Below are 14,901 nucleotides of genomic sequence, written 5' to 3'. Positions count from 1 at the left end.
GTCTTCCTATGCCCCCATTTCTTTAAAACCTAGATTTGTGATTTCATTAGCATGAGAAAATCCCAGTGTGGAAACTTCCACCACAGATGCAGATAGCCCACTCATTTTTTTATGCTTTGAGAGAAAAATTACTTGCCCAAGATCATACTTCTAGTATCAATCAGAGGCAGACCTGATTTGATTCACCAAATAACATACTCCACCCCCTTCCTTTATAATATTCCCTTAAGTTATACAATAGCATTTAAATTATGTTAGGTGAAGGTAAGACTATCAAAATAGAGTGTAATCTTTAGAAAGCAAAATAAAATAGAAATCAAATGTGTACATGCATAAATCTGATATAAATATTTGTGTGAATTAATTTATATGAATGTACACTAACATTTCTGTTTGCTTTTACATTATTTGAATGAGCAATAAGATAACTAAATCTCCAACAATTTGGAACTACAGCCCAAAGGACTATAAATATATATATATACCCTTTGACCCAGCAATACCACTACTAAGTTTGTATCCCAAAGAGATTTTTAAAAAATGAAAAACACCTATGTGTATAAAAAAAATATTTATAGCAGCTCTTTTTGTGGTAGCAAAGAAATGGAAATTGAGGGGATGCAAAATACAAAAACCAATCAGTCCCATCATTTAAGAAGCCTACCTTCGACTGGAAGGAAGCAAGGTGAATGAAGATCAATAAAAACAAAATAACCAAAAACTAATTTTTGTGAAGGAAGAGAGAGTAATTGAAGGGATTCACAAAAAGCCTCATATGGGAAATGGTACTTGAATGGAATCTTAAGGGCATTAGGGGTTCAGAAGAGTTGAGAAGAATGTTCCAAGTTTGATGAACAGATTGTATAAAGGTATAAAATCAGGAAATTCAGCTTCTATTTGACACACCTAAAGTGGGCAATTCTGTATATAAAGTAGAGCCAGTCAATACATATACATTAAGTACTTACTACGTGCCAAGCATTGTGCTAAGAATTGACATTATGTAAAAAGGTAAAATATAGTCCTATATCTCAAGGAGCAAATCTAATGAGGAAGACAACATACAACAGCTCTGTATAAATAAGCCATATCTGTCTGGAAAGATAAGATTGGAGCCAGGATGTGAAGGATTTTGGATGTCAAACAGAGGAATTTGCATTTTATCCTCAAGGCAATAAGGAGTCTCTGAATATCCTTGAGGAAGGGACTATACTGGTGCAAACATTACTTTTATTTATTTATTTTTAAACTACTTTTAGAATATCATTTTGTCAGCTACAGAGAACAGATTAGATAGGGAGGGGCTGGAATCTGGGATACCAATTAGAATAATAATATATTATAATAAGGGTCTGAACAAGGATGGCTGTGTAAATAGAGGGAGAAAGAAAGGTGTAAATGATATCATTAAGAAAATAATAATAATAATGTTTGTATAGTGAGTTTTGTAACACATTTTACATATATTATAATAAAAAAGACTGAGTAGCTGATTATATATGGGGGGTAAGTAAAAATGGATAATAATTCCAATGTTGTAAATTTAGGTGAGTGGCAGAAGAGTGATAAGAAATAAATGCATTGAGTAGATTAAAGGAGAATGATAATATATATTTACTTTTCAGTGCTTCAGTTTGAAATGCCAATAGGAAACTGAGGGATAGATTACAATGAAATAGTTTGATATGTGGGCCTGGAGCTCAGAAGAGACAAGAGGGACATTCACTTAGATTTAGGAATCATCTGCATACAGATAATAGTTGAACCCAAGGGAACTGATGAGATTACCTTCTAGGAGATTAACCTCTTAAAATTCAGAAGCCTACTTTTGATGTTAATGAACTAGAAAACTGGAAGGGATCAAGGAATTGTAAACAAAAATTAAAATGAAGAGCTAGTCTGTAATAGTGAGACAGAGTAAATGTAAAGAGCATATTTAATAAAACTTTAAAGGAACAAAGAAATACTTTAATAACTAAAGGAATACCCATTGACCATTGATTATCTATTGATAAAAATTGATGAGCTCAATGATAAAAATTATGCAACAATTTAGATTAATTTTAAACATTTAGTCCTATATACTAAGAGGATAATTTTATTGAGTTATACAGAGTAATAACAATTTTTTTTGAAGACATTAAAAAGGTCTAGACTTTCTAGGGAAATGATGAAAATAAAAAGTAGGACTAAAGGGTAAATAGCACTTTCAGACATCAAATTATGTTAGAAAGCAATAATCATCAAAACTTCTTTGCTTCAGAGATATAAAAATAAATCAATGAAATAGATGAGATAAGGAAGAATTGAAAAAAAATTCATTAACCCAGTGGTCAATAAACTAGAGAGCATAAATTGTTTCTCTATGATCCACTATATACCATAAAATACTCAAATTGTGAAAACAGTAAGACTTCTTGAAGGAGAGTTTGATCATCTAGAACTCCTTTGTAAACTATCAGTCATCATCAACTCTCTCCTCTTACACATTTTTCTTCTTCCCCCATCATACCCATTCTTTTGCTAAGTCTTACTGATTTTACCTCCAAATCATTCTGAAAATTGTCCTTTTCATTCATTCACTTAACCACTACCTTAGTTCAGATAGTCATTACTTTTCCCCTGGACTACTAAAATGGCCTTCTAACTCTTGGAGAAGTGGGTTGGACACTGTACTTTGTATCAGGTAAACCTGAGTTCAAATGCTGCCTTAGACACTTATTTATGAGTTATGTGACTTGGACTAGTATCTTAATCTTTCTCAGGCATAATTTCTTATCTGTAAAGTTATGGAGTTGGAATAATTGGTCTCAGAGTTTCCCTTTATGCTCTAAACGTATGAAATTATAATTTTATGGATCTAGTCCCTCTTTTCTCCATTCCATTTTCCATGCAGTTATAGAAATAATCATCTTGAGACATAGGTATGACCATGGCATTCCCCTGATCAAAAACCTTCCAAGGCTCCCAACTGTCTGTAGAATAAAATGTAATTGCCTGACCTTTAAGACCCTTCATCGTGTAGATTCTACCTATCTTTCTAGACTTATTCCACATTAATTCTGCATTAAAACCTGTCACAGCCAAAATGGACTAATAGCTAATCTCCAATCTCAATATTCAATTTCTTCCCTCCATTTTATTGCACAAGCCATTCTTTATGCCTGGATTTCACTTTCTTTTATCCTCACCTCTTACAATCCTTGTCAGGAATACTTAAATAGTACTTACCATGAAGCTGTCCTTAAAGTCCCTCCCCCTTCCCCCACCCAATAACTTTAGTGTTCTTGTTTTCTTTATTTTTTTCTTATACTTAGTTGTGTATATGTCCTTTCTACCAGTAGAATGTGAATTCTGTCTTTATATCCCTAGCACATAGCATAGTGTCCAACATATGAGGGAAAGGGTGAAGATACTTGTATGGGGACATGTTATTGAAGCATGGGAAGTCAGAAGCATAAACAGGAGAGCAATAAAGGATGACCAACCTGTGCCACTCTCCAAAATGAAAGCTCCAAGAAAAACTCATGAATGGGAGAAAAAGACCAGAATGGTAGAGAGATGCTCTAGAGGGAGGAAGACCTAAGTTCTTAAGGAGATTGCTGGGTGATAACTACAGCTAACATATGATGGTGAATTCTGCCAAGTCAGAAGCATTAATTTCTTTGAAATAATGCTTTGAAGGAAGAGCAAACTGTTTATCTTTAAAATTATTTATAATTACAATAATAATAAACATGTATAGAGCTTCAAGTTTTTCTGTTTTATATATAGTATCTCATTTTGGAAGCTAAAATCTGGGTATTCAAATACTTTTTTTTTAAAATGAATTGATTCCCTGTTTCCAAAAAGGGTTGCATTAAATGGGCTTTCAGCATACTACAATTTCTATTAATTTACTCCCTTTTCTCATTTCTTTCTCAAAACCAATTATGCTTAAAAGAAAAAAATATATATTTTGCATGCTAATGTTATTATCCTTTTCCCCAAGCAATAAGGATTTCCAAATTGCATCCAACCACAAAAAGGGATTTGAATGTAGAGATTCCTTCTAAATTTCCATTTAGACCAGAATGACTCAGAAGGCTTAGTGTCTTATGACTCAATGGTACCAACTCAGGCAGCGCTAGTGAAATCAATCAGCTTTAAAATCACATTTCACATTTTAAAAGGTATTTGATAGTTTAAAAGTTGATGGAATATGTGTGTGGGCTTCAATATTGGTTTAAAATAAAGATAAAGCATTACACTTAACAGTACATTTATCTGTCAATAGCCCAATTTCAGAGCACAGACTCCAATTCCAGTAATATTGATGCTTAAACCATTTGCCCATATGGTACAGAACTATGCCAAATGGAAATACTGCATGTTTATAATTGTCAGAATAAAACTAAAGTAAATTATATTTGCCTAATAACATTGGACTTAAAGTTTTTTTATGTATAAACACTATCTTTCAGAGTAATACTTCACAATTGTCACCCTTAATATAGAGATAATTTTGCTTGCCTCACTTTTATATAATCAGGGTAAGTTATTATATTTACTTTACTATTGTTTTTTAAATTGCCATGTCATCTAACATGATATCTAATAACTGGAGTATAGATGAAGATCATCTTTAATTCATAAAATAAAATATAGACAATTTGAAGAAACCAGCACAAAATCTTAATTTCTGGCATTAGTGAGAAAAAAGATAACTTGCTCTGATAGAATGCAGATAATGCAAGGCAATGCTCAAGTTCAGGCATTATTCATGTTGTAGCACTCACAAATTCAACTATAAAGCATTTGCTGTCACCTGTAATATAACTTTAGTTTGCTGAAAAGCAATGAAGAAATTTTTTATGAAGTGGCCTTGTAATCACAACTGATACTTATATAACATTTTAAAGTTTGAAGAATATTTTTTATTGGTTATATATCATTTGTTTCCCAAAAACAACCCTGAAAGATTCATATGACAGGTAGAAATAGCCCCATTTTTTAGATGAGGAAGCAGAGGCTTACAGAGGTTAAGAGTCTTGACAGAGGTTCCAGAGCTGTTGAAGGTCAGAGCCAGGATTTTTAACTCAATTGTTTTTGTCTCTAGGCCCAGAATACAAGCCACTCCACAAGGCTTTTTAGAAATAGTTTTAGGGGTAGCAAGGAGATTAGGCAGGTTTCCCTACCACTATCCTGTGTATAGATATAGTCTTAAATTCATTCACTAGTTTCAAACTTAGCAACTAAAAGATTCATTCTATAATTGCGTGCTGTTTTTGTCATTTATATACTTTAGTGCTATCCTAGGATAATCGATTAAAACTTAAGGGACACCAGGGTCATCTGGTACTACTTTCTTACTTTACAGAAGATAAAACTGAGGCCTGATGAGACGTAGTTGCTTGCCCTGGTTTTATTTAAGTCCCAGCTATAGTCTCCCCTTCTAAAGGAAGTTTTTCTTATTCTCTTTGAATGCTAATGCCTTCCCTCTATTGATTATCTCTAATTTATCCTGTATTTAGCTTGTTTGTATATATTTGTTTTCATGTTGTATCTATCCCTCATTATACATATATATATATATATATATATATATATATATATATTTTTTTTTTTTCTTTGTACTTAGCACAATGCCTGGAACATAGTAGGTACTGTTACTTACAAACTGAATGACTATTCAAATTTGAAAAGACAGAAGGTGACTTTTATGTTGCCTTATGGGCGGCATCATGGTAGACTAGAAAGAATATAGGATTTTTGATCACGAAATCTGGATTTGTGTCCCAGTTCTGCCATTTGATAATTATTTAAATGTAAGCGAGGCTTATAGTTTCCCTATTCCTCATTTTCCTAATTATCAAAATGAGAATGATCTACCTTACTGTGAAATAATAATTGTAGAAATTTTAAAGTGTTCTACAAATGTCAATTATTATTCATACAAAACCATAAAACTTCAGTACTTCCAGTACTAATCAAATAATATTTTATATTTGTCACCCATGTATATACATTAACTCACATTGTTTTCAATATTTCAAGTAATATAAACTAGTTTATGTATTGTTAATATGTAGAAATGCAAGCTATTAATATTAATGTTGAAATATTATACAGATATTTCTCTTTTAAAATGACACAATTTTATTATGTACAGAGTTTAGATATAATTAGATTATTTTTATGTAGATAAACCTAAATGCTATCTAACTGATTGACTGACTTCACATCTAGTTGTACTCATTGTAGTGTAACAGGTTGTGTGTGGACTTGGATTCAAGTGTTTCTCTGACACTTATGAATATGTGTGGTCTTAGGCCAGTCACGACCTCATTGGGTACCATTTTCTAATCTGATAAATTATTTTTAAGATCCTTTCCAGTTGTAAATCTATGATCCTAAGATTAAATAACAAACTTCTTTTGTCCTTGTTAATATCCTACCTATGCTTTCATGCACTTAAAGTAAAATTGTAGGAAATCTTTTTTTTAAAAATGTCCTGTTTGGCATAAATTTTTATTTTCAACTATATATGTAATAATAGCTGACAATTATTGCATGATTCCTCTTCAAGTAATGTAAGCTTATAAAAATATGATTTAAAAATTATTCTATAGGGGCATTAAAATAATAGCTTCAAATACAGCCTTCATTCTTTTTAAAAAAATATTTATTTTATTCTGAACTTAAGAAATAAAACAAGCATTTGTATAATATAGTAGAACAGAAAAAAAGGTTGCTTGTCCATGAAACTGCAAATCTATTATGTACAAAATGCCTTTCCTTTTAAATATACAAAAAAAGTTATCATGTAAAACTGTTTTTTTCTTCTCTCTCCTCTCCCTGCCTTAGAGATGGCTACCATTAAACACAAATATGTGTGTATATGTATGCACACACACATATGTATGTATATGTATATATATTTATATCTACATATAGATATAAATATGTGTATGTATGTATATATATTTATATTTATATCTATCTATCTATATAGATAGATAGATATAAACATACACATACGTATATATATATATATATATATATATATATATATATATATATACACCCATATACTATATTTGGAAAACCAGTCTATACATATTTCTATTTATTAGTTCTTTCTCTGGATGAAGATAGCAACTTCATATATTCTTTGTTGTAAATTTGGGTATCTATAATAGTCAAAATGACTTAGTCACTCAAAGTTTTTTTTCCCCAATTTTTAAAAACATTTTTATTTGAAGTTTTGAGTTCCAAATTATATTTCTCCCTCCCTACCTCCCTTCTTACCTCCCTGAGACAATAAGCAAAATATGTTATATAGATGCAATTATGTAAAACATTTCCATATTAGTCATTTTGTACAAGAAGACTCAAATAAAAGAAAAAAGAAAGAAAGTGAGAAATAGCATACTTCAGTCTGTATTCAATCAATGTCAGTTCTTTCTCTGGAGGCTGATAGTATGCTTCATCATTAGTCCTTTGGGATTGCCTTGGATCACTGTATTGCTGAGAATAATTAAGTCACTCACAATTCTATTTTTTGCTTGTTTATCCCCACCTTTCTCTTACCCCCCACCCTCACCCTCCTTACAAGTGTTTTACTTCTGATCACAGCCTTCCCAAATATATCCTCCCTTTTATCAGTCCCCTCTCCCTTTTTATTATCCCCATTTCTTTTTATTTTTTTTATAGTGAAAGATATATTTCTACATCCAACTGAATGTGAATGTTATTCCCTCATTGAGCCAGCTTTGATGAGAGTAAGGTTCAAGCTTTGCCTGCCACCCCCATTCCCCCATCTTCCCTTCCATTATAATGGCTCTTTCATGCCTCTTTTATGTAGGATAATTTACTCCATTCAATCTCCCTACTCCTTTTTTCAGTGCAATTTCTCTGTCATCCCTTTAGTTTGTTTTTTGGGGTATCATCATATCAAAACCACCTTATATCCACACCCTCTGTCTACATACACTTCTGCTTTTATATTGCTCTTATAGTAACAAAGGTATTGAGTTGCAAAATATTATCTGGCTATATAGAAATATAAACATATTAAAACTTATTGATTTTCTTATGCTTTCTCTTTCTTCTTTCTTTTGGACCATTTTTGTTTCTCTTGAGTCTTTTATTTGGAGGTCATTTTTTAAAAATTCGACTTTCTTTTTTCAATTAGAAATGCTTGACAGTGCTCTATTTTGTCAAATATACATTTTTTTCCCTGAAAAATCATACTTAATTTGCTGGGTAGGTGATTCTTAAATCTTAATTTCTAGTATTTCATATTCTAAGCCTTGTAGGTCTTTAAAGTGGAAGCTGCCAAATGCTGTATAACCCTGACTATAGCTCTATGACATTTGAATTGCTTCTTTTTGGCTGCTTGCAATACTTTTCCTTTGATCTGTGAGCTCTGGAATTTGGCTATAATGTTCCTGGGAGTTTTCATTTTGAGATCTTTTTCTGGGAGTGATTGGTGGATTCTTTCAATTTCTATTTTGTCCGCTGGTTCTAATATGTCATGGCGGTTTTCTCTGATAACTTCTTGAAAGATGTTGTCCAGGATGTTTTTTTGTTTGTTTGTTTGTTTTTTGATCATGGCTTTGAGGTAGTCCAATATTTCTTACATTATTTCTCCTGGATCCATTTTCTATGTCAGTTGTTGTTCCAATGAGAAATTTCACAATTTCTTCTTTTTTTTTCCATTTTGATTTTCATTTTATTGTATATTGATATCCCATAGAGTCATTAGTTTCCACTTGTTCAATTATAATTTTTAAGGAATTACTTTCTTCAGTGAGCTTTGTACTTCCTTTTCCATTGGGCTGATTCTATTTTTTAGGGAATTATTTTCTTCGGTAAAATTTTGTATTTCTTTTCCCAATCTATTGACTGTTTTTTTTTTTAACATGAATCTCTTGCATTACCCTCCTTTCTTTCCCATTTTTTTTCTACTTCTCTAGTTTGCTTTGTGAAATCCTTTTTAAGCACTTCCAGGGATTCTTTTTGAGCCTGAGACCAAATTTAATTGTTAAAATCTTATTTAATATTTTATATTTTCCCAGTTACATTTAAAAGCAATTTTAACATTATTGCTTTTTCTTTTAATTTTGAATTCCAAATTCTCTCCTTCACTGACCTCTTCTTGTCATTGAAAAGGCAAGCAATTTGACATAGGTTGCACATGTGTTAATAGTTATGTGGGAACAACATTGCTTAAGTTTTGGGGGAATCATTACTTGGTGGGTCACAGGACCAGAGTTCTGTGATGAGAACAGGTTCTACAATCTTTGATTCACTTCTCTTCAGATACACAGGCACAAGAATGCCAGTGATTGTGAGTGCTGTCAAAATTTGATCATTTTAAGCTGTATTTTGAGCTCAAGAGAGGTAATTCTGAAAAATTTAATCTATCAGTATGTTCACTACACATGTGTTGATTATCATAAAAATCATAATTCCCTTTACATGCATAATAATGCAAAACACATTTCCTTGTAAATCATTCTGTGGAAAAAAAACAGACTAAGAAAAATAAAGTAAAGAATAACTACCTTTGATCTACATTCAGGGTCTACCAGTTCTTTCTCTGGAGATAGATAGCAACTTTGATCATGTCTTACAGAATTTTCAATCATTTTATTGCTGAGAATAGGTAGGTTATTCATAGTAGATCATCATATAGTATTGTTGTTACTATGTACGATGTTCTGGTTCTGTTCATTTCACTTTGCATAATTTCATATATGTCTTTCCACGATTTTCTAAGAGCATCCTGCTCATCATTTCTTAAAGCACAATAGTATTCAATCACAATCATATGCAAAAAGTTGTTCAGCCATTCCCCAACTGATGGACATCTGCTCAATTTCCAATTCTTTGCCACTACTAAAAGAGCTGTTATAAATATTTGTGTATGCAGAGGTCCTTTTCCATTTCTTTTCTTTTTTCATTTCTTTGGGATGTAGACCTAGTACTGGTATTGCTTGGCCAAAGGATATACATGGTTTTATAGTCCTTTAGGCATAGTTCCAAATTGCTCTCTAGAATGGTTGAATTGGTATAAAATTTCATCAATAGGACACTAGTGTTTTAATTTTCCCATACCCCCTCCAACTTTGGTCATTTTCCTTTTCTATCATATTACCCAATCTGACAGGTGTGAGGTAGTAGCTCAGAGTTGTTTTAATTTGCATTTCTCCCATCAGTAGTGATTTAGAACATTTTTATATGACTATAGATAGCTTTGAATACTTTGCCTGAAAACTGACTGCTCATATCTTTTGACCATTTACCAAATGAGGAATGACTCACATGTATATAAATTTGACTCCATCTTCTATGTTTGATAAATGAAGTCTTTATCAGAGATACTCACTGTAATTTTTTTCACAGCAATAGTTACCAACTATTCACTTCCCTACATCTTATTTTTCCCCTATTTATACTACTCTCTCTCTCTCTCTCTCTCTCCTTTTACCCTGTCCATTCTCAAAAGTGTTATTTTTTTCTGAGTTTTACCTCTCCCAAACTGCCCTCCTGTCTATCAGCTCCCCATCCCCTTCTTTTATCCTCTTCCTTTTCTACCTTCCTGCATGGTAAGATAGATTTCTACACCCAACAGAGTGTGTATATTATTCCCTCTTTGAGACATTTCTGATGAGGGTAAGATTCATGTGCTCCCCTCCCTGCTTCCACCATTTTCTCCTCCACTGTGCAATCTCTTTCAGGCCTCTTTTATGTCAGATCATTTATCCCATTCTACCTCCCCCTTTTCCCTTCTCTCAGTGCATTCTTCTTTCTCATCCCTTAATTTTATTTTTTACATAATCATACCATCACATTCAACTCATACTTCCACTTTCTGTCTATGTATACTCCTTCTGACTGCCCTAATACTGAGAAAGCTTTTAGGAGTTATATTTTTTCCCCAGGTAGGAAAATAGACAATTTTATCTTATTAAGTCCCTGATGATTTCTCTTTCCTATTTACTTTTTTTATATTTCTTTCACATCTTGTACTTGAAAATAAAATTTTCTTTTCAGTTTGGTCTTTTCATCAAGAATGCTTAGAAATCCTCTATTTCACTGAATATCCATTTTTCCTCTGAAGGATTTTACTCAGTTTTTCTGGGTAGGTAAAATTCTTGGTTGTAATCCTAGTTCTTTTGCCCTCTAGAATATCATACTCTAAGTCATCTGATATTTTATGGCAGAAGCAACTAAATCTTGTGCTATCCTGACTGTCGTTCTATATTGTTTGCATTTGGCTGCTTGCAGTATTTTCTCCTTCATCTGGGAGATCTGGAATTTGACTATAATATTCCTGGGAGCTTTAATTTTGGGATCTCTTTCAGGAGGTGATGGGTGGATTCTTTCAATTTCTATTTTACCCTCTGATTCTAATATATCAGGGAAGTTTTCTTTGATAATTTCTTGAAAGATGATGCCTAGGCTCTTTTTTTGATCATCACTTTCAAGTAGTCCAATACTTCTTAAATTATCTCCCTTGGATCTGTTTTCCAAGTCAGTTGTTTTTGCAGTGAGACAACTCACACTTTCTTCTATTTCTTCATTCTTTTGATTTTGTTTGGTCATTTCTTGATGTCTCATAAAGTCATTATCTTCCACTTGCTCAATTCTAACTTTTAAGGAATTATTTACTTCAGTGAGCTTTTGTACCTCCTTTTCTATTCAGTCACTTTAACTTTTTAATGAATTCTTCACTTCGGTGAATGTATATCTTTTTCCATTTGGCCAATTCTGCTTTTCCAGGCATCCTTTTCTTCATTAGTTTTTTGTTCCTCTTTTACCATTTGGCCTATTCTGTTTTTTTTAAGGTGTTATTTTCTTCAGTATTGTGTGTGAGTGTGTGTGTGTGTGTATATGTGTGCCTCCTTTACCAAGCTGTTGACTTTTTTTTCATGATTTTCTTGCATCACTTTCATTTTTTCTTCTCAATTTTCCTCTACCTCTCTCACTGAATTTTTAAAATCCTTTTTGGGCTCTTCCAAGGCCTGAGACCAATTCATATTCTTCTTGGAGGCTTTGGATGCAGGAATTTTAATTTTGTTGTCTTCTTCTGAGTGTGTGTTTTGAACTACTTTGTCTCCATAATAACTTCTTATGGTCAGATTTTTTTTTTCTGTTGTTTGCTCATTTTGCAGTCTATTTCTTGACTTTTAACTCTATACCAAAGTGAGGCTCTGCTTCCAAAGGAAAGGGGGCACTGTCTCAAGCTTCAGGATTTTTATGCAGCTATTTTCAGAGGTAATTCTGGTAATTCAGTTTTTCCAAGGTGATATGATCTAGGGAGAGGTGTGTTCGCTACTATCCTGTACTGTGCACTGGTTTGTGAGCAACCACAAGCACTTTTTTAGTCCTAGAATTATAACGAGGGTCCCAGCTCCCCCGTAGCTGCAAGTTCGGCTGTGCTAGTGGTCTTCTCACTGAGGCTAAGATCCAGGATTGTGACTCAGATCCAAGTAGAGGCAATGCAACAGAGTCCTTCCCCTGGTGCCAGCAAAGGGACTCCTGTAAATCTCCTTCTGACTCATCATATCTCCTTATTGTCTGTGGGCTGAGAGGTCTGGAAACTGTCACTGCTGACACTGATTCAGTCTCCTTAAGGCTTACCCTTGGTTTGCTGGGGCCTGGTCTGTGATGGTGTGGCCTGCACTAGACTGCACTCCTCTCTTACTCTGGTATAATAGACCTTTTCTGCTGACCTTCTAAGTTGTCTTGGGCTGGAAAACTGTTTCAATCTGTCTTTTTATGGGTTCTACTGCTCTAGAATTTGTTTAGAGTCATTCTTTAAAGGTATTTGGCTGGGTTTGGGGAAGAGCTCAAGCCAGTCCCCACCTTTATTCCACCATCTTGACTCTGCCTTCCAAATCACATTTTTTTTGTAGGCTTCGTATGTAGCCATTCTGATACTATTGTCCTCCTCTAAGTTTATTCATTTCATCCTCCCTATCACCACAGTAACTTTCTATAGTCAAGCTCTTTTTTGTTTGTTTGTTTATTTTTAGTCATTTTTTCAGCCTTTTTTTGTGACTTGGTGTTTTTATGTGAGATTTGGGTTCTGGTCCTTCACTGTCCCAAGCTTTTTGTGCTGGGGCTCTGGGTCTTACTGCTGGCTTTCACTGGGCTTCAGGACTTCTTGCTTTCTCTGGAGGGTAGGCTTCCCTTCTGGCTTGTATTGGGAGGTGGATCCTCCCTGTTGCATCCTCCCAGTTGTGGGGTTTAGCCTCTGCCCTGCTCCAGGGGTGTGTCCCTTCTACAGGGTTGCTATGGTAACAGTCTTTCTGGTAGCCAGCCCTGGAGGAAGGATCTTGTTGCTGGTCTGCCCTAGGGGTAAAGCCCTGATGCTGGGTTGCTATGGAAATAGGAAGTCCCTGTCAACAGGCCCTGGAGGAGTAATTTTGTAACTGAATTGCCTGAGGGGTGGGGCCTGGCTACTGGGTTGCTGTGGAAACAGTCTGTCTGCTACTAGGCTCCACAAAGGGGTCTCACTGTTGGCCAGCCCTGGGGTGAAGCTTCACTGCTAGTCAGCAATGGGGTCAAGCCCTTGCTGTTGGCATGTGCTGGGGGTGAGGTTGCTAGGGTGGGGCTTTGCCGTGCAGCACTTACTGAAGCCACTTAAGACACTGATCTAAGGGGCTGTCAGTTTGAAGGAGGGCAGGGCCTCACTGGTGGATTGCCCCAGGCTTAAAGACTTGCTACAGGCCCCCTGCTGTGAGGCTAGCTGCTCCTCCTACACTTGGATCTAGCTGCTGGCCCACCTGGGACAGAAACCTTTCCTGCAGTGCTGGTAATTTGCTTCCCTGCTTCTAGATGAATTCTGAGGCAATTTTCAAGTTGTTTAGAGGGGAGACTTCAGAGGGGTACTTCCACACTCTATCATCTTAGCACTGGAAATCCCAAAGTTGTTCTTAAAACAATATTGCTTTATATACAACATTCTCCTGGTTCTGCTCATTTCATTCTTCATTATTTCATGAAAATCCATCCAGGAGCAATTAGCCTTTGGCTTTACTAGCAGTGTGACCATGGGAAAGCCATTTAACCTTCGTGTCTATCAGTCAACTTTTTAGAATTTATCTGCAAAGGCCACATCTACATCTCTTCATCTTTTCTCCTTTACACCAGTCTCTCACAAGAGATGGCTTTTATCTTTACCAATGTTAAGCTCTGTATATATGTATTCAATCCCATCCTTCCTCACTTCTCCAACAATTGCATCCTCAATCATTCCTACTTTAATTTTCATCCTCTTCCTATGAACTGTTTCCTGCTGCCCTCAAAAATGACTATATACTCTGTCCTTTAAAAAAAAATCACAGGACCCATCATCTTCTCAAGCTATTATCCAATCCTTTTCTCAATAAACTCACAGAAAAAAAAAAAGACAAAAAACTTTGTACAATCATTACGTTTCCCCCAACCTTTCCATCCCTCATACCTTCTTTAGTATAGAGGGCAGCATCATCCTCCCAAACCTTTCATCTAAAACCTAAATGTCATCCTTGAGTACTCACCATCTTTCACCACCATATCCAATCTTTTACCAAGGCTTATCATTTTCACCTTGCAACATCTCTCAAATATATTCCCTTCTCTCCTCTGACACTGTTATCACTCTGGCACAGGCCATCACCACCTTACATTTGGACTATTGCAATAGCCTGCTGGTAGGTCTGCTTAGCGTCCATCCAGCCACCAAAGATTTTCTTAAGCACAGGTCTGACCTTATCATTTCCCTACTCAATAAACTCCAATGTCTCCCTATCACCTTCAGAATCAAATACAAAATGTTCTGGCATTCGAGCCTCTCAAAACCTTGCTTTTTCCACTTTGCCAGTATTTTTGCACATTCCTCCTCACCAGGTACTCTCTGATTGA

Source organism: Phascolarctos cinereus, unplaced genomic scaffold (genome assembly GCF_003287225.1).
Source record: "Phascolarctos cinereus isolate Bilbo 61053 unplaced genomic scaffold, phaCin_HiC Scaffold_5;HRSCAF=322, whole genome shotgun sequence".
NCBI classification, from domain to species: Eukaryota; Metazoa; Chordata; class Mammalia; order Diprotodontia; family Phascolarctidae; genus Phascolarctos; species Phascolarctos cinereus.
The sequence above is the reverse complement of the archived record's forward strand: the minus strand, read 5'-3'. Positions refer to the sequence as shown.